The 18,839-nt window shown below is 51.1% G+C and overlaps 1 pseudogene; it reads left to right on the top strand.

The window, feature by feature from the left end:
* The first annotated feature begins 692 nt into the window (after positions 1-692).
* Positions 693-868, top strand: LOC121440319 (annotated as a pseudogene).
* Positions 869-18,839: the final 17,971 nt, after the last annotated feature.

Genomic DNA, 18,839 nt, shown 5'->3' with positions numbered 1-18,839 from the left:
GAGTTCAGATCCCCAGAACCATTGAAAACCTCGGCACAGGGTGCTGTAGAGACAGCTCGGTGTTTAAGAGCACTTGTTGCTCTTCCAGAAGACCGGAGTTCAAATCCCAGGAACCCTGTCAGGTGTCCCAAGACTGACTGATAACTCCCCCTCTGGGGAGTCAGACACCCTCCACGGGAACCTGAACGAACACATTTGCACATACATACATGGACACATACACACACTCACAGTTACACACACATACCACATCTCAGGCTAACGGTGAGTTTCTGTAACACCAGCACTTGAGAAGAGAGAAAAATTTGTGAGTTGTAGCATCTGAGAGCAGGGAGAAGGTAGCAGTATGGCGAGGCTGCACACCATCCATGCACATGTGTACGTGGGATGAAATGGCACCACAGATGTCATTCATTTCTAACACTAATGTTACTGACCATAAAATTAATGATGGGCAAGGATCATGGCTCAGTGGGTTAGGTTTTCCCATGCAAACCTGAGAACCTGAGTTCAGATCACCAGCGCCCACGGAAAATCCAGGCACAGCAATACTCTTAAACCCTAGAGCCGGCACGTCTGGCGTGGAGGACAGAGTGCTGGATCCATCCGCAAAGCTCTCTGGCCAGTCCGCCTGACAAAATCAGTGAGTTTCATGTTCACTGAGAGACTGTGTCTTAAAAGATAAGGTAAATCTGCAGCCAACTAAGCTGCACGGGAGGTCCCCTTTCTCAGCGGGGCCCGCTGTGCAACGGTTGCCAGCAGCTTCTCACTGGGGCCTGGTGTGCAATGCTTGCCAACAGCACACTCGTTCGGAGTGACCTCACCCTGTTGCCTGTATGGGCTCCCCGAAGGGACCTTGGAGACAATCTTCTGAAGGCTCTTCGAGCTCTGACCTCAATGTCGCCTCCAATCTAGGCCCCAGACAGGTATTCGCTGTGCCCTAGGGAAGCCTCAGGTCACCACGGCCAGGGGTCTCACTGTCCAGGCCATCACGTCCACCTGAATCATGCCTCAGAATAAGAAACATCGGATGGAGGCCCTACGTAAAGCCAAGTTCAAGCTCTCCGTGCTGCCAGAGGCAAGTGGTGTTATTAAGCCCCTTCCTCCCACTTTCTTGCCCTGGTCCTCCTCACTGAGTTCTTCTTTGTCTGTCTCTCTCAAAGAGGTGAGGCTTCACTAAACTGAATGTAGATTGATCTGAAGGACACAGTCGCTGAGAAGTGACTCGTTCCTGATGGCCGAGGGGTCAGCTGCATCACCAATCCTGGTCCCACGGGCATTGGCGGGCCCCGCACTCCTCGGGGCTTCTACTGTGGTGCTACCCTCTACCCTACTAAATCATGTTCAGTAATAAATATCACATCCTGTCTGGGAAAACAGATGATACGCAGTGTCAGCCTTTGCCCTACACAGTCACACACACGGCAGGGGTGAGGGTGAAACACAAGAGGAGGAAGGGAATACTAGGGAGGGAGAGGAGGGATGGAGGGAGGGAAGAGGGAGAGAAGAGGGAGGGAGGAGGGATGGGGAGAGGGAAGAGGGATGGAGGGATGAAGGGATGTATGTGGTAGTAAAGTCAATGGGCTAGTAAGATGGCTGAACAGGCACGTTCCACCAGGCCTGATGAGTTGGGTCCAATCTCCAGGTCCGACAACTTCAGGACTCACTCCCAAGGTCTATCCTCTGTCCTATCTGTGTACGTGTGCGTGTGCGTGCACACACACACACATAACATTTTTGTAAAAAAGAAAAAAATCCATCAGGTTGGCCTTCAAAGGAAGACTAGAATTCACCATGAAAATTTGGGACAAAGAGTGGTAGGCAGAGCCACAGGACGGGAAGGACAGGAGAATGTGATCATCCTTCCTCTCTCCCCTCCCAGAAGGCTTTTGTTCTCCATCATAGATTCATTTCTGTAATCTACACAAAGAATAGGCTTAGCTCACAAACTCCGGGTAAAAGGTCAAGCAATTTCAAGTGTGCTGAACAGGGCTGGAGAGATGGCTCCATGGTTGAGAGCTCCAGCTGTGGTTCCAGAAGAAGGGGATTCAGCTAGCCACCGCCGACTTTGGGTAGCTCACAACCCCCTGTAACTCAAGCCCTAGGGGAACTGAGCCTAAAGTCTGACCTTCCTGGTACCGACACACACTGGGAATATGCTCGCAAAGACTCAACAAGGAAGATAAATGTCAAATGTACTGAACACAGATTCTCAGGATTCCTTCAAAAGATACAGCACAGGACAAGAGTAAGAGAATGACACAAGAGTCAGACAAACACACACGCACGCACACGCAGAACTACGTGAGTAAAATTAAACTCTAAAGAGAACACTAGAAAATGCTCGTGGAAACACCCACCGAAAATACTGAAACTGTAAGTGCCTATGCACACACTCACAGATAAAATATTTTTGACCAAAGGGAAGGGCAGGGATCTTCCAGCCAGTGTTGAATAATGCCAGAAATGAGTCTGGATGTCTTTGGGAAAAGCCAGAGCCCCACTGCAAGCTCTAAGCCAACACGTGAAGATCTGGCTCTGCCTCGGGAACCGTGTTAACAGTCTAGCGCATCTGAGCACGAAACTACAGAGTTGTGCTCTAATGAACGTCTGAGTGAGCAGGTGGGGCTGGTTTTCCATTTGCAATGCAGTTGGCTCTGTGACCTCATGAATGGATGAAAGCAAGCACGGAAAGGCGGATCCCACCGTTATTTATTTCTTCCTGAAATAAGCAAGGTAACATTCACTTTGGGCAGGTGACAGAGAACCAAAGCAGCCTGTCGTAGAATCAAATGACATTGGCTTCCTGAATGTAACTGGCCCTGCTGGGGAGAATGTCAGGGTCAGGAGGGTCCACACTTAAATGTTGCTACTCACAGAACTGTTGGGGTTCACTTCATGGTCAACAGAGTCTCAGTCTTATTTCTAACCGACAAAGTAAAGAGAAAGGAGCTGCACTGACTACTACTAACACCCTCTGGGCACGGCTATTGCTCCCTGTGCCTCCTCCAGGTGAGCTTCAGAAGGTTTCTTCACAGCTGTAAGGACCAGGGACTGAAGGTACGTTTCAACTACCGACACATCCTGCTCTTGCTGTGGGAAAACGGAGAGTTAGGGGATCATTGTTCCATCTCTGCCCTTAGGAAGCCATTCCGAGGCACACAGCATTACAGACCCACGACTTACACTTTCCATGATAACTCTGTCCTGCGCCTTGGAGATTTGTTTCTTCACTTCACTTTCTTCGCCACCAATGAGAGTTTTGCCATGTTCATGCAAGTCCTTGGCTTTCTGAAACAAACAAACGAACAAATCTCCACTCGAGTCTGGCTTGACACCTCACCTCATGTAATTTTAAAAGAACCGACTTTGCATAGCCAAAGGATGCTTGTTAGGAATTCAGAGTAAGAACAGTGGCTACTTCAGCACATCTAAAGAGTTACTCCACTTCAGGAAACCTTCCAGTCCCCCATTTTAAGGTGGTATCATTGTGGGACAAGAAGAGCAAAGGGACTTATCTGGAAAATGGGTGGAGATATGTTAAAGGCCTCACGTGGGGCAGACCTGGGAGGCCAGGCATGGGCCCACATTGGAGACTCCCCAAGGATTCCCACACTGGACACCCCCAAGGCTGCCCAGAGGAAGGAGCCATTTGCCATGCCCATAGAATGTGATTTTCACCGAAGAACACACAGTGTGCAACCCCACGACCCTTCGGTCTAAGGAAAGCTCAAGCCAGGACTCAAATCCCTCTGTTCTCTCAAAGGACACTGCAGGGGTGGACACAGAGGAGAAAGAAGTGTGTCGCCCTCTGTCCAGAAAAGGGCAAAACGCCGGTCCAGTCCCTGCCCTATTCCCAGGGTCCAGAGCAGCTTAGGAACAGATGACCTGCACACTAGCTGAACACAGGTATGGAAGGGGAGCTTGCTGGGCTGGCGGCTGAAGAGGACACAGATGGCGACTGCAAGCAGTAGAAACATTAGGGAAGACAGCGCACATGGTGCTTTCTGGGCACAAAACAGAAGCAAAGCATGGGTAGGGAATGGGAGTCACTTCAGGAGAAGCTGGTACTCTGGCAGGGAAGACGGGGAGACAGAAGCAAGCAGCCAGTGAAGCTTTCAAGAAGGTGTGGGTGGTGTGTGTGTGTGTGTGTGTGTGTGTGTGTGTGTGTGTGTGTTAGAGGGTGTTGTGCGGAGGACACAGGAAACAGAGAGAACAAAGCAAGAAGGCCACCGGGAAATCTGGGAGAGGGAAAGGCCGTGTTTCAGGACAACAGTCTCTCAGAGGCAGAACTGAGGACTAGGAAAGGAGGGAAGCCTGGGTGGAGAAGCAGAGGGAGAGCGAGAAGAGCGAGCACAGGGCAGAAGGGACCACCTGGGAAGCCAGAGAAACCCAGTCACAAGGCTCCCTCTGAGCTACTGCTGCTGCTCACACTGAGCACCCACAGTTAGAAGGGAGCCTTTCTGGGTGGCTCTTCCAACAGGCTCCCAGGCAGTACTCAGCTGCATTAGAGCTGCATGTTCCCTTTCTTAAGCTCTTCCTAAAGGCCTAGATGTATGTAGGTGGCTCTCAAGGTCTTGAATACTAACTTATATTTCTGCGTGCATGGGGGTGCAGGAGAGTGTGCATGCACATGTGTCTGAGTATGGCGACCAGAGGTCATAACAAATTCAAAGTGATTTCCTTCACGTGTACCTGTCTGCAAGCATACGTGTGCACTCGGGAACACCTGCGCCTTCCAGAACCCCTCACCACATCAAGTTTTGAGGCAGGGTCTCTCACGAAACACGAGGCTTTACAGTTTGACTGTTCTGGTGGTCCCACAAGCCCCAGGGATCCTTTTGTCTCTACCCTCTCCACTCTGGGCTTATAGGCACATTCCTGGAGTACACGGGGGTGCTAGGAATATTCACTAGGGTACCAACAGGGGTACTCACACTTGCTCAGAGAAGACAGACCTAGCTTCTCGCCAGCATCCTGAAAACATTCAACTTACTATGACACATGGAGCACTTTAGATAGGGCATCTGAGTCGGGTCTGAGGAGAGATCTTTCACAGAGCATTTTAATGAGAGCATCAAAAAGAATTCCCATTGAAGGGCTGTTTCAATCCCTGGATATACAGAGGTCACTTAGGACCTGGAGCTTCAGCAAGGGTAGAACTGCCAGCTCGCAGTTCAAAGAGGATTAACCCTCTACCAGTTTTTTCATTTCCCACATCTCTTGGGGAGATGCTGAAACGCATGACCACCAACACTGGAGAACAATGCTAATGTCGGAAGACTATAAATGTATGAAAGAAAATAAAAGCTACCCTTGCCCATTGTGTATTTCACTGATCTGTCCAATCCAAACAGTCAGAGAAAACCAGAAGGATCCCCAGACGTGCCAATCTCCATCGCAATGTCACCGGAGGTCCATAACTCATCACTGCGATGCACTGTGATCCTCTCTAAGCAGAGCTCTCGTCACCAGCTCCTGTGCTAGAAAGCTGCCCCCAACACTGTCATCGGCTTCCCAGGTCAAACAAACCTTAGCATCGCTCCTAGGTGTGGGGAAAATTTTCCCAAGAGAGTGTGATCATGCTCTGCAAAACTAATTACTTCTCCCACAAGCTGAGAAAGGGCCAATCTGTCTTCTCCTTTTATAGACACGTGGCATGGCATAGGGGTGTGTTCTGTTGACAAGTGCAATCTACCAGACCTTCAAAAATGTGTCACGTAAATCTTTAGCGTTTCCAATCGTAGTTTCGTGATCCCCTATAGCTTTCTGTAAAATCTTCATCTGCTTCCAAGTTATAAGCTGAAACGTAGGAGAATAATGACAAAATGTCAGTACAACTGAACATCCAACCCTGCTGCCAGTCACAGAAATCGCTTCCCGTGTTGTTTTGTGTGCTGACATTTCAAGAACGCGTTTGAAGACATGCCCTTCAGTGCCAAAAGCAACATAACAAGACCTGACCTGTCACAGAGGGAGATAGTCCGTCTAGCTGGTGCAAAAATACTATAAAATCGTTATTCAGTTTGAAATTAACATAAGCCCCACCTCATCTGTGGATTCCCTCCTCACTCGCCAAAATTAAGCACAAAACGTTCTTTTGTTTATTCACAAAGTATTTTTAAGACACCGAGGGCACGGACTAGCTTCCAAGGAATCCCTTCTCCCAACCCTCCCCCCCCCCAAAGTTCTTCATCAATCAGTCATTCCCCGGAGTGTGACATCATCCCATCAACTGTATTATCGACCTAATAAGAAGGGCAGGGAAGACGAATAGCAAACATACTGCAGCTCCTGTGGTCAAACATTCCACAGCAACATGTCAAAAACTGCAAGCACTCGATACACAAAGTCTAGAAAGGCGGGGATTCTTCACGGCTCTGCTTTCACCCTCCTAGGAAACTGAGGCAGGGAGGTGACTCATTTTCTGAGTTTTCATGAGGAGCAAGCAGCAGGACTATGGCTGCATGGCAATCAGTGGGGTCCGGAGAACATGCTCCTCACCGCCAGACTGGAATCTGTCTCCATCTCCCTCAGATTCCAGGCTCTGCTTCCCTACTTTTGGAAGTCAGCATCTTTGGGAGTACCGCCCTGTCCTCCATCAGGATGAAAGACTCCTCAAAGACAGCACTAGTCTGTGTCCATGAACACTTAGCTACCTCTGAACGCTAAGCCTCCACCTGCTCTGCCACAGCCACAGGGACTGCTCTCACTCTGCCTCCCTCGTCACTGTGTCAGAAGTCTACCTGGGACCGCACCCTCACCCTGTCCTGCACCTTTGGCATCTGCACTGCACGGATGGTATAGCTTTCCCTCTGAGCACCCAAGCCCATACCTTCTCCTGCGCTCTCCAAGCAGTGCCTACTCCGCCTCCCTCCTATGCTGGCTCCTAAGCCATGACCACACCACCCCTCCACAGAAAAAGAAGCAAGCTGGAGAGGATGGCCAGTCTCTCGGGGACACAAGCACCACCCTCCCTGTCTCCCGATGCTCATGTCCCGTCCTGTCCTGTCGGGTCCCTTTCCGTGGCGATATGCAGCATCAAAGCATCAAAGCCCTGCCACTTCGGAAACAGACAGGTGGCTCTATTCCAAGCTAAGAGCGACACTCACAGCGAGGTGATCTTCTTGCTTCCTTGAACTCTCCACATCGTCCAGCCACCCCTGATGCAGCGACTCAAACATCTGGGAGTGCATGGCGTGAAGCTCTTGCCTGTGAAACACAGTCACAATTACTGAGCACTGTCACGCTGTGTGAGGCTACGGCAAGGACGCATGCACACACTTCACATTTTGAGACAAGAGCCAGGCACAAAAGAGAAAGGGGGCATGAATTAAATTGTCTCCTGAGAGGCGGAAATATCACTCTCGTCCCAGAAGAACTTGTCTTAATTTGCTACCGGTGTCATCACTTTGTGCGTCTTCCCTCTCGCACGCCGAGGATGCTCGGAGGCATATGTTTCCTAAGATTGCATTTCGGCTTAAAATTAGATTCATCTTCCCTTCCCCTTATGGAGTAACCTAGAGATCCTGAAAGCCCAAGTCCGTGTACTGAAGGCAACATACCCTTCATCTTCTCGGAGTCACATACACAAAGAGTGCACAGAACCATTTCCCCACATGGGGACGACGATTTACCAAAGAGAGCGCCGATGGCACATCCTAAAAGGTACAGTTTTGAGGACCACAGAGGCCTGGCCTTCCTCACAGGACATTATCTGTATTGTCATCTGACCGGTGAGGAACTGTTCTCTTACCAGTCCTGCTGCAGCTAACACACCTGAGCGGCATAAACGAGGGGGGCGGTCCTCCAGCTATGGACAGGACTAGCTCACAGAGAAAATGCAGTGCTACCTAGGTCCCATTAGCGACTCCACTCAGCACAGTGTCACAATGGCAGGCGGGAGTGACTTTGGAAGGAAGAGCGAAAGCGGTACAGGTTTCCTTTACAGAGGGTCGGTCACAAATTTACCTTGACTTCTGCTGCGCTTTGAAAATACTGTGGAGGTTTGCATTCAGGATTCTGAAAGAGGCATGTATATCCTTTTCAAACTGCTTCCTCTTTGCCAGGAAGGACCGGGTAATGTCCCCTAGTCGACAAAGGAAATGGTATCACTTTAAATCAAATATCCACAGGAAGAGGCGCTCTTTCATCCCTGACATACCACCTACACGGTAACAGGAAGGAGTATGTACAGATCTGGTGTTCATTTTGTTCTTTGTTCTATTTTTCTTTTCTTAAATTTTAGACCGCCTCTTGCGTAGCCCAGGCCGGTCTCAAACCTGAGAGGTAAGCGAGCACGACCTCCAGTTCTGGTTTCTCCCGCCTCTACCTCCTCTGTGCTAGCAATACAGAAACGGGGGCATCGTGCTTTGACGAGTGACCACCACTGAACTGACAAACCGTTTTCTGGAAACCTCAAAAACCAAGCAGTTCATTTGTACCACAAAGAAGGAATGCTGTCGGACATCCTTGCTTGCATGAACTGACTCTATACACCGGCAAAGAATTGACGATGTCTCTCTTGTAATGCTGTTTTAGGGTCACCTACACAAGTAATAAAAAAAAGCTGTCTCAGCTTGAGGGGCGTGTGGTACTCTGACTTGGTTACCGTGGACGACAGACCACAAGCTAGTGTGGCATGCGTGATGCTGATGTTCGTTCGCACGCCATGACACTCTTCTTGCCGGGCCACGGCCTGGCTGCCTTCACCATTCCCTGACAGGCTCACGGGTGTGTACGGCCTAAATGCTGCTCTCCAAGCCCTTCTTGGGCAGGGGTTCCTGGAGGAGGGCAACTTTGGAAAGCCAGAAAAGTGACTTAATTCAGAAGGTGAAAAACAGTTGCCGAAATGCCACATACCATTCGTGCAGTAAGATAAAAAGCAGAGATCAACCTGCTTGCCCATCATCTCCAGTGCAATGCAGGAAGCAGGACACTCTCCCCCCCCCCTTCTCCCCGCCTCAGTGACAGCTGCGACATCCCCCTGTTCAGAGCAGCTAGTGAAAAGTTAAGCTAAAGGTAGCCCCTAGACGACAATGGCAATTTACTCTTCCAAAAATTAATAATAATGATGATAAAAATCCATCCCCTGAGCGACAGAACTGTTAACAGACTCCTGTTGTCCTGTTGACAGGCGACCACGTTCTCACCACGCTTGAGTTGTAGGGTCGGAAAGAAAGCTCCTGGACTAGCAAGACCTGCTCAAACACACCTTTGAAATCCCGTATCCTCTTCTGAACAGGCTCCCTGTGGAAAATGCACACAAGAATCCTTAACTGAGGACAAACATCCTAACTTCGCTCTGAAGGAAAGGCAGGCGAGGCACGCGATTTCGGAGAGACCAGCGCTCATGTGAGGCAAAGTCGGATTTGCCTCTCCCGGGTCATTGGTCTTACCCCTTTACTCAGGTTTTCACAGGGAACCAAAGAGCTCACTGCAGATACATATGGACACACGGTTAAGGGTTACTTACTGGAGCGTGGGTGACTCAAAGTCAGCCATATCCCCAGGAAACCAACCTCAGGCTGGGTGCTGGATGACTCAGGAAAACTGCATCCCTGGCCTTCCCAGCCCAACTGCACTGGGCTCCACAAAGAGTCTCCTCTCCGCAAGCAGCGGCTTTGTGTTATGTTGTGACAGCCTAGGGGTTGGTATACTACATGCTGACCGGAGCCCATTCACTGTACAGCACTGACGGGTTTCATAGAGGTGTGCCCAGCCGTCTTTCGTGAACTACAGCCGTATTCACTCTCCTCCATCCTCAATCCCCTCCTCTATTACCCAGCAGTGTCTCTTCAACCTTCATGCCACGTGACCACACTCCACCTCCAGAGTCGGCCTCCACTCCTCAAACCTTCCCCTCTATTGGCCATTGCCTGCCTCTCCCCAGTCTCCCTTCTGAGTTCGGGTGATATCATTTTATGGACCTATTTATAATCTGGGATCCTCAAATGAGAGAAAACAGCTGACTGTCGTCTCTGGTGCTGGCTTATTTCACGAAACACCAAACTCTCCGTTTGTAGCCGTCTCCCAGAAAAAGGCAGAAGTTTCTGCACAAAACCACACTGAAACTACCTCCTGGGTCAGGCCAAAGTTGCTTTAAGACATCACCTGGCCTCCTGCACGTTTGATCCTGAGGAACAGCTGCCCATCTCACTGGTATCAGCCGCCGGATTGTTTGCTGCACCGAGAAGAAAGGAAAAACCTTTGTGAATGAAGTGTGCTGTTCTCATGGTCCCACGTGGGAAACAGCTTCAGTCTGGGGTCCACAGAGTCCATCGCCGAGGGCAGTTTTAAAGTACTCTTCCAGGAACTCATGACCCACCCCAGTCCCACCCAGGTGAAATTCAACTAGGCCTGAGTCTGGGGACAGCAGGTACTTGTGTTTGTACAAGCCTTGCAAGGAAAACCACCGTGGCCCACGGGTTCTTCAGAGGCCTGTTGGCCAAGGCCAACTCCCTTGCACCCCAGCCACGGGGAAGAACATCGGGTGGGGACAGAAACCCCAGAGCGTGCTTGAGAATCACTTCTCAGCACGCGAATCCCCACACCCACACCTGGAACTCCGGGGAAAGACCCGGTGAGTACTAGGCCACCCCGGTGCTCCACCTGTCGAGGAGTAGCAGAATGTCCCCCCTCGGTTAGGATCCCCCCCACCCATATGCCCCATATCAGTTGTTACCGGGGGTGACTCGACCTGGGTTCTGCAAGTCATCTGGTGGGAGATTCTGATCAACCCTAGGGCGCTTGGCACTTCTCTCTGTATGTTTCTGCTCCTTGCTTGACATGGCTGGGGCTCTGCGGGGCTGGGGACGACTCCTGAAATGTTGGTGCACACAGACAGTAAAGACACCGAGAAGAATGTCGTGGTCGCAATGGAAACAGGGACCCGGACTGCACAGGCTGTGGCCATGAGTCCTGGCACTCTCTGTGCTGCAGCCAAGAGGAGGTAGGAGGATGACACCGATATCCCGCAACATCCAATCACCTTCTGTCCCAATTTTCTGTCTGAATGCAGAGCTCTCCACAGCCCTGTAGCCCTCAGTCTCGGCCCTTTCTGCTGACTTCTTGGCCCCAGGATAGGACTGCTTGGGCTGGCCCCAAACCAAGTGGCCATTAACCCAGACACCAGCCCACTGACGGCCAATGGGGTCACTGGAGCCAAGTCTCTGCACTTCACGCTTGAGTCCTGCTGAACACTCAGCTGAAATCCCTACCCACTCTGAGTCTGCATGTCTCAGAAGCAACACATGGACTCCAACATCCTTGAAGGACCCAATGGAGGCAAATGCAGAGTTTCGCCAATATACCCACGCACAGGGAGTGACACACAGCCTGTAAGCGGGCATGAGGCCCCTGTGCTCACAGACAAGCACTATGGGAACTAGGAACGGTAAGCACCCAGGCTAGTCTCGTCAACAGAAGGGATGCCTACGTCTGTTTTCCAACCAGAAGACCTGGAGAGGATGCTGTTAACAGCCTGGTGATCTGTGCTGCCTGCAGAGCCAGGCCACACCCGGATCTCCCAGATCATTATGTTTGACTCTCCCTCCCTAGACCTTCACCTTTAGTTTGGTTTCTCGGTCAACAGAGCCCATCCTTAGGGGAGATGGCCCATGGACGTTACGGCCTGGTGACCTCAACGCTATCCGCGTGACTGAGCCACACCAGACCCCAGGTCCCTAAGCTATAGAACCCATCTTCGTGGTAGAGGTCACATGTACGTTGCAAGAGAGTTTCTATGTAGTCAGGCCTCCATATTCATTCTGGACATGTTACTGAGATCATCGTTACCAAGAATTTTTTCCCCCAAATTGTGCTTTATTTAATCGTGTCAAAAACAACCCGCCTGGGGTCAGCCTCTAGAAGTTTGAACCAACATCTGCTAAATAACTAAGGTATTTGCACACAGATTTCATCTTGATCTCGTGGGGATCGTTACTCTTTTCACCGTGGCATTTGTAGGGAGCCCCATGACGATCCACACCCCTCTGTGATGAAGTGCAGCCCCCGGGGGCCCTTCTATTTGCCCCTCGACAAGTCACCTCACAGGCCAAGTTTGGATCTTCCAGGCACAAGCCTGATCACCTCCGCACACTCTGACACAGTTTCTCTTTGAATAAGCAGTCACCCACCAAGAGGAGCCTACTCCAAGACCTTTCCCTCAGAAACCTCTTTCTCTTTAGAGGAAGGTAACACCTAGACATTGCCTGCCTCCACAAGCATGCTTTCCTACCGGCTGGAACAACTCCTATGCATGAGAGATGCCTCGCATGTGGGCCCAGCTGGTGCACAGACATGAGGAGAGTGTGTGTGTTTGTCTGTGTGTGTGCGTGCGTGTGTGAGTGTGTGTGTGTGTGTGTGTGTGTGTGTGTGTGTGTGTGGCAGAATGGGGGTGGGGTAGTGCCTGGCGTGTGTGGTAGGTGATACAGCACCAAGTACTGTGGATCCAGGCTGACTCTGATTTTGGAACCACCAGATCTTCAGAAGAGGGACCCACCCAGATAACGTGACCACACTTCAGCCACATTTCCCTGAGAGTTCTCTTCCCTTGGGAAGCTTGTCCCACCTGAGTGGGCCCCACATCCCCGAATGGGATGGTGTGTGATCAGGTGGAGAAGCATGCAGGCATGCATGGATGAGCCTGCTGCAAGGAGCTAAAGGACTAGACCCATGCAAGTAAGGAAGCTTGTGTGTTGACCTGGACTTGAAGGTGCACACGACTGGTCCGGGAACTGCAGTGACGGGGGCTCGAAGGGACAGGACTTCCTTCACCAGAACACATGCTGTCCTGCCCACTCCTTCAGGGCCCTGCGGTCCTGACAGAGCTTTCTCAGATCTCCCCTCTGTCCTTGATTGCAGTCTGATGCAGAAGGGAGGCTCCAGACATCACCTCAAGGGCCACCATGGCGGGCCCTAGTGACCAGTCACTCGCCAAGGTGGACCTGCTTCACCACCATCCTCTGAGACTGTCCTTCCACTTGAGGGGGATCACACCTAGTTCGTCCTCACTTCCTGAACCTAAGAATCCCTGATTCTGGAAGAGCGGAAAGGAGGGTAGGCAAGGGTCTAACCAAGGCTCTTCCACTTCTATGGTAAGGTTCACCTAGAAATCATGTCTAGGGACTCTGGGCTTGCAGTCACACATGGCTGAAACAGGACCGCACTATCGAGGGTGGGAAAGGCCCAGAGCACCTCCTCTTCTCGGTGTGCCCGCCCGTCTAGCTCTCTGCCCTGGACCAATCTGGAAAATGCCCAAGAGGTACAAAAGGTGCCTCCTGGAAGGTCCCTAGTCCCTCCAGCAGCAGGCAAAACTGCCCTGCCCAGTGCCCTCAGGCCGTGGGGCCCCAGCACAGCTTTCTCAGACTGCTCAATCTGGCCTCTTCCAGTCACATTCAGAAGCGAGGCTCTGGACATCACGGGCTCTCCTGGGGCCCCATACCTCGTCACAAACCTAGGAGGACAGGATTCACGTTGATCCCCACAGACCCTCCTTACCCACGAAGGTGCGTCACACCTAGCTAGGCCCACGGGGCAATGACACATACGTGACTTGAGTGTTGGGGTGGCACACGCATGTCCCGGAATAGAGCGGATTAAGGCTTGCAAGGACCTGAACACCCACCGCCCCTTTCACCTAGGCCCGCCCTCCACGGATGTCCCAGAGGACATCGGAAGTGCCCAGAGACCTCGGAACGGGCCATGGGGAGGTCCCTAAGTCTTTCCCCAAGCACCCCTGTTTCTGGTCCGCTCTTCTCAGTCCCGCGTCCCTCACAAAGCATTCCTAGACTTTCCTCCGGGAACCTGGGCCATGAGGAGAGGAGATGTGGTGTGGAATTCAGGAGCCAGGCACCAACCACCTCAGGGAAGATCCTGGGTCCTAACACCTGGTCACTCACCTAGAGGAATGGCCTCGGGAGGGCGACCCGAAACCCGGCTTCCCCAAGGCAGTGGTCACAGACAGTTCTCACTTCCGGTAAATCGTCGGCCTCTGTGGAAAAGCGTGGGCGCGTGAGCAGGCGTGCTCCTGTCCAATGTCTTTAGGCCCGCCCACAACCACACACAAGCACGTATGCACGCAGGCATGCACACACGTATGCACGTGTCGAGGGGAAATTTCCCTTTAAGGCTCGGGAGGACCTTAAACACCCACACTCGTGTTTTGACTCAGCACAACTGTGGACCTGTGGACCCGGATGAATGTCTCACTGGCCCAGACATCAGAAAGGGCCATGTGGTAGGTCCCTGGTCCTTTGTGAGCACCCATATCGTCCCGCCCACTCTTCTCAGTCCCTGCTTCCTATCAGAGCTTTCCACACAGCCCTTCCAGGCCTCCTCCACTCCACTGGGGAATTTGGGCTCAGGACGTCATCTCAGAGACTAACCTGGGTTTCAGTAACTACTCACTCACCCAGAGGGACGCAGCTCTCCACAATCCTCAGACTCCCTTTTAGCTCTTGGTCCTCCGGGTGGGCGAGGGAGGGGGCGGCATCCCAGGTCGGCCTCACTATGGGGAAGTGTTCTACCTCTATAGAAAACCATGTCAGCATATGTGAGCCAGGCTGGCGCTGGTCCGTCTTGAGACCGACCCTGCAATGAAGCATACTTGACTTGGAGCTTTCGGTTGTGCATGCACAAACTGGAAACTCACCTAGGAAGGGCTGAAAGTGCCCGGAACACCTCTGCTCCCTGTTTGCAATGCTCCCACATGTGGAAGTAAGGACCTGTGAGGAATGGCGGGAATGCTCAAAGGGTACTGAACGAGCCATGTGGAAGGCCCCGAGTCTCTGCAGGGGCATACAAGCGGTCCTGCTCATGCCTCGGGGTCCCTAGCACCTTCAGGAAGCTTTCCCAGGCAGCCCTTCTGGGCCTTGTCCACTCCAGGGTGGAAGTGAGGCCCATGATCACCTCGCGGGCCCTGAAGCCTAGTCACCAGCCCTTAGATGGGAGATGTCCCCCTATAGGCCTTGTGGTGTCACCATTTTCACAGGCTTTCATCCATGTCCGTCAGTCCAGCCATTCCCTGGGATGAGTGCCTTTTAGAGGCCCTAAGACCCCAGGCCTTAATGTCCTAATTCTTCAGCTCCTTCCCCCCTCCGCCAGTGTCCCCCAGGCTCCACTTTTATGGGAGCTTTCTAACTACTGTCAACATACAAACAAACGGAAGGAGCTACTGCTGCCAACAAGATTGGTCGGATCCATGAGGCGGCTGTTTTCAATTCCAGCCTTTTGCTCCCCACCACGGCTTGTGGTATGGTGGTTCGGTACAGGGCGGATCACGCCTCTGGGTCTCTCTTTTTATTAAACTTAAAATCCCTGCGGCTCAAATTTCGTGGCTTTTCCATACACTATATGTCCCGCTGCCATTTTGACTGAGGTCAGGTGAACTTACCATCATCTTAACTGAGGTCAGATGACTTCACCGACATCTTAACTGAGAGCCAGGTAGATGACCAAGTCCTGTCATCTTTACTGAAGTTTTCCCTGTCTGCTCCCCCAGTGCTGACTCTGTTGCTTGTGTGTTTTGTGCAGTGGCACGCCTTAGGTTGGCCGCACCAAGAACATCCACTTTGCCCAATTCCTGTTCCCTCTGTGTGTATGTTCGTACATGTAACTTAGGTGCACCTATGTTTACCGTTAAATGTTATAATTGTCTGTTCATTGCATCTCATTTCAGACTACAGAAACAATAAGTCTTATGTTTTATGCTGGCATGTACTTTTAAGTTTCTTACAAAAACACTTTATATTTGATCCAAACCTCATTTAAAATGTAGTAAGATGTTCTCTACTATTGTCAGTTCTGCCCTTAACCTTCTATTGCAAGCATTTTTTTTTCTTTCTGTCTTTTTACAAATGTAAATCTTGCCTGGTAAATTAAGAGCCGGTACAGTCAAGCTCAGGCCCGGCTCTCCAGGCAGATTCTATACTGTAGTTCCACCTGATAAACGGCCCACAACTGCTCCGAGATCTGGGAGACATGGCATTTAAATATTTAATTATTAATAAACTTTTCCTCACAAAAAGAGACAGGTTGGCTCCTAGCAGCAGCACTCTACTTCCTTCAAAGAAGACAGAAAGCAAATGGGCACAGAACAACGTCCATCCACACTTTGCTTCGACTGCCAAGCGCTGACCACCGAGAAAAACTGCCTTTCATCTGAACTGAGGATCTCCAGACACGAAAAGAATCTCTGGAATCGACAGCCTAGCTGCTCAGGTCAAGGTAGGCTTGTCTGCCTACAGATTTCGTAGCCCGCAGGATCTTCTGGAGCCTGGCAGGCCCTGCTCTAAACATCAAAAGGCAAACGCGACCTTCAGTGACCACGGAGAACCCTGAGGTCTAGGTGCCAAACAAGTAAGTCCTCTGTCGTTTTTTAATCAGTAATTCAAGTAAAATTTCATCCTTCTCAAAGATCTCTGATGCAGTTTGACAGCTGAGAGGTTTTGTCAGTTTAAAAGGACAACCTCACCAAACAAATTTCAGTAAAATACAAATACAAGACCTGCAGGTTATAAAGGTGTGAGCTTTTATAAACACAAGTTATGAACACAAGTTATCAAATTTCTCTCACACGCTGTCTTCCGTAGTCTTAACACTTTTCATTGTGCAATAATATCTGTCACAGCCATTCTGACATAAATATGCTACTGTTTACACAATGTATATGTCTGAAACTTCTTTTTTCACAAACCCTAAGAATTCTTGTGAGTTCCAGGAAAAAACAGTCAGAAACACCCCCTTCAATTCCCTGGTCCTAATTTTTTTCCCCTAAACTTAACTTTGTTCTCTGTTCTGCCATTACCTTAAACAGGTGTAAGAGGTCTGTGTTTGTGTGGTGTGTGTGTGTGTGTGTGTGTGTGTGTGTGTGTGTGTGTATTGTTTGGTGTCTGTGTGAGAGTGTGTCTGAGTGTGTTTGTGTGGTGTGTGTGGTGTGTGTGTGTATTGTTTGGTGTCTGTGTGAGAGTGTGTCTGTGTATGAGTGTGTTTGTGTGGTGTGTGTGTGTGAGTGTGTGTGGTGTGTTGATTTAAATGAGATAGCCTCCACCGCCTGGGGATATTGAATACTTCTTTTCTCCTAGATGGCTGCTGTTTGGGTTTGTTTGGGGGTGTGGCACTGCTGCAGGAAATATGTCACTGTGCATGGCTTTGAGGTTTCCAAAGCTTCCTGCCATTTGAAGTGGGTTCTCTCTCCTTTCTGCTTGAGATTCACCATGTAATTTTTTTTTGTGAGGACGGGGTGGGGGGAATGATGCTGCCACCTGGTTTCCTGGAGGTTCCCGGTCCTCCATATTTGTTGCAAAGTGACCTAGAACACTTATTTCCAGCTGGAGAGACAAAGTGCCTGCCTTCCAAATTCTGTCAGGTGAAAAGGTGTCCTTCTCAGACCTGGCCCCTGCCTGATCTTATTATAGTAGAAGGTAGAACGGAGCCTGTCAGCTCTTGTCTTGCCTTGTCCCGGCCCCTTGTCAAAGCCCAGCACCAAGGACCCTGCACCCTGGAATGGCAGGCAACATCGTCTTCTGTCGTTGTGTGCATGCTTACTCTGTTTCATGCGTGCAGCTGCAGGGGATGGTGGGGGAACTAGGTGACAGAGATGTAAGTGAACAGTCAGGCAGCCTCCTTCCTGATTTCTACCGAGAACTGGCCTCTTACTAGGGGAGAACGTTTTTCCTATGACACTGTGGTTGCCATGACAATGGGGACAAGCCATTCTTTCCTGGTTACAGATACATTAGCGAAAGATACTCACAGAGCGGAGACGTGGGATCACTAGACAGACACGCGAGGCACACAGGTAGGTGCCTGCAGCCATCCTGAGTGAATGTGAGCTGGGCCCGTGAGTGTGCCGTGGGTACGTGCTGGCTCTTTCGTGGGACAGGAAAGGTTCTGGCTATTACTGTTTGACGCGAATCCCCAAGGACTGGTGCTCAGCCAGCCCTGTCTCTTTGTCCTCGGGTGACACCTCACCGCGTTGGTGCCAGCTTTATCCTTTCAGGCCCTGAAAGGATATCCTGAAAGGATAGCTCGCCAACCTACATAAATGGCTGCCTCGTCGCTGTTTGGCAATGATTGTCCCACGTGCTCTTGACAGAATGGCCGTGTTGGTGCGATGGCACCTTACCCGAGAGAGTTGTAGCTTGTGTTGTCTGAGAGAGAGAAGCTGGAAGGCATTTAAGGAGGAGGTAAACGTGGATGAGGACTGGCAGTTCCCTTGGAGGATAGAAGCCGAGGTCTCCAGATCTCTTGGCCTGGAGACCTGACACAAGAAGGGAAGAAATGCCTCCAAAAGACAGCCGCCTCTAAAGTGGCCACTAATCGCAGCTAGGCAGACTGAGGCAAAAAAAAAAAAAGTCAGTGCGGTATGAGAGCACCTGAAGAAGGGGCAGCGTCTGTTCCCACGACGGGTGTTAGTTTGTGCCCGGGTCGGAGTCTTTGCTCTGCTCACAGATGGGTTAAGCATCAGCTGGGCTGTGTTACAGGGTGTGCAGCTGGGGTTTCCCTCTGACCCAGCAGCCCATCATCGGCATCTCTCCCTGTATCTCGGCCCCTGCGTGTGAACAATACGCTCTGTGCCCTTCTCGCACCCTCTCGTCAGACTGGGCCCCGTCTGTTTGTCTCACCACAGGGAGGGGAGCCATCTGGAAGTTCCCATCTGGACAAAACGTGAATGGACGTCGCACACGGAGACCGTGTGCGAGTTCTTGACAGAAGGCCTCGGGCACGGGGCCAAAGCATGTGTTGAGACAGGGATTTCAGGGTTCCATCTTGCACCCTTCTCCGTGCACCTCTGGGGAAGACTTTGCTGCTTTCATCGGAAAGGTAACTGTCGAAGG

The sequence above is a fragment of the Microtus oregoni genome, unplaced genomic scaffold (genome assembly GCF_018167655.1).
Source record: "Microtus oregoni isolate MIOR12 unplaced genomic scaffold, Mior012 000067F_001, whole genome shotgun sequence".
In the NCBI taxonomy this organism is placed as follows: Eukaryota; Metazoa; Chordata; class Mammalia; order Rodentia; family Cricetidae; genus Microtus; species Microtus oregoni.
Note: the sequence above shows the minus strand (reverse complement) of the source record. Positions and strands in the feature narration are given on the sequence as shown.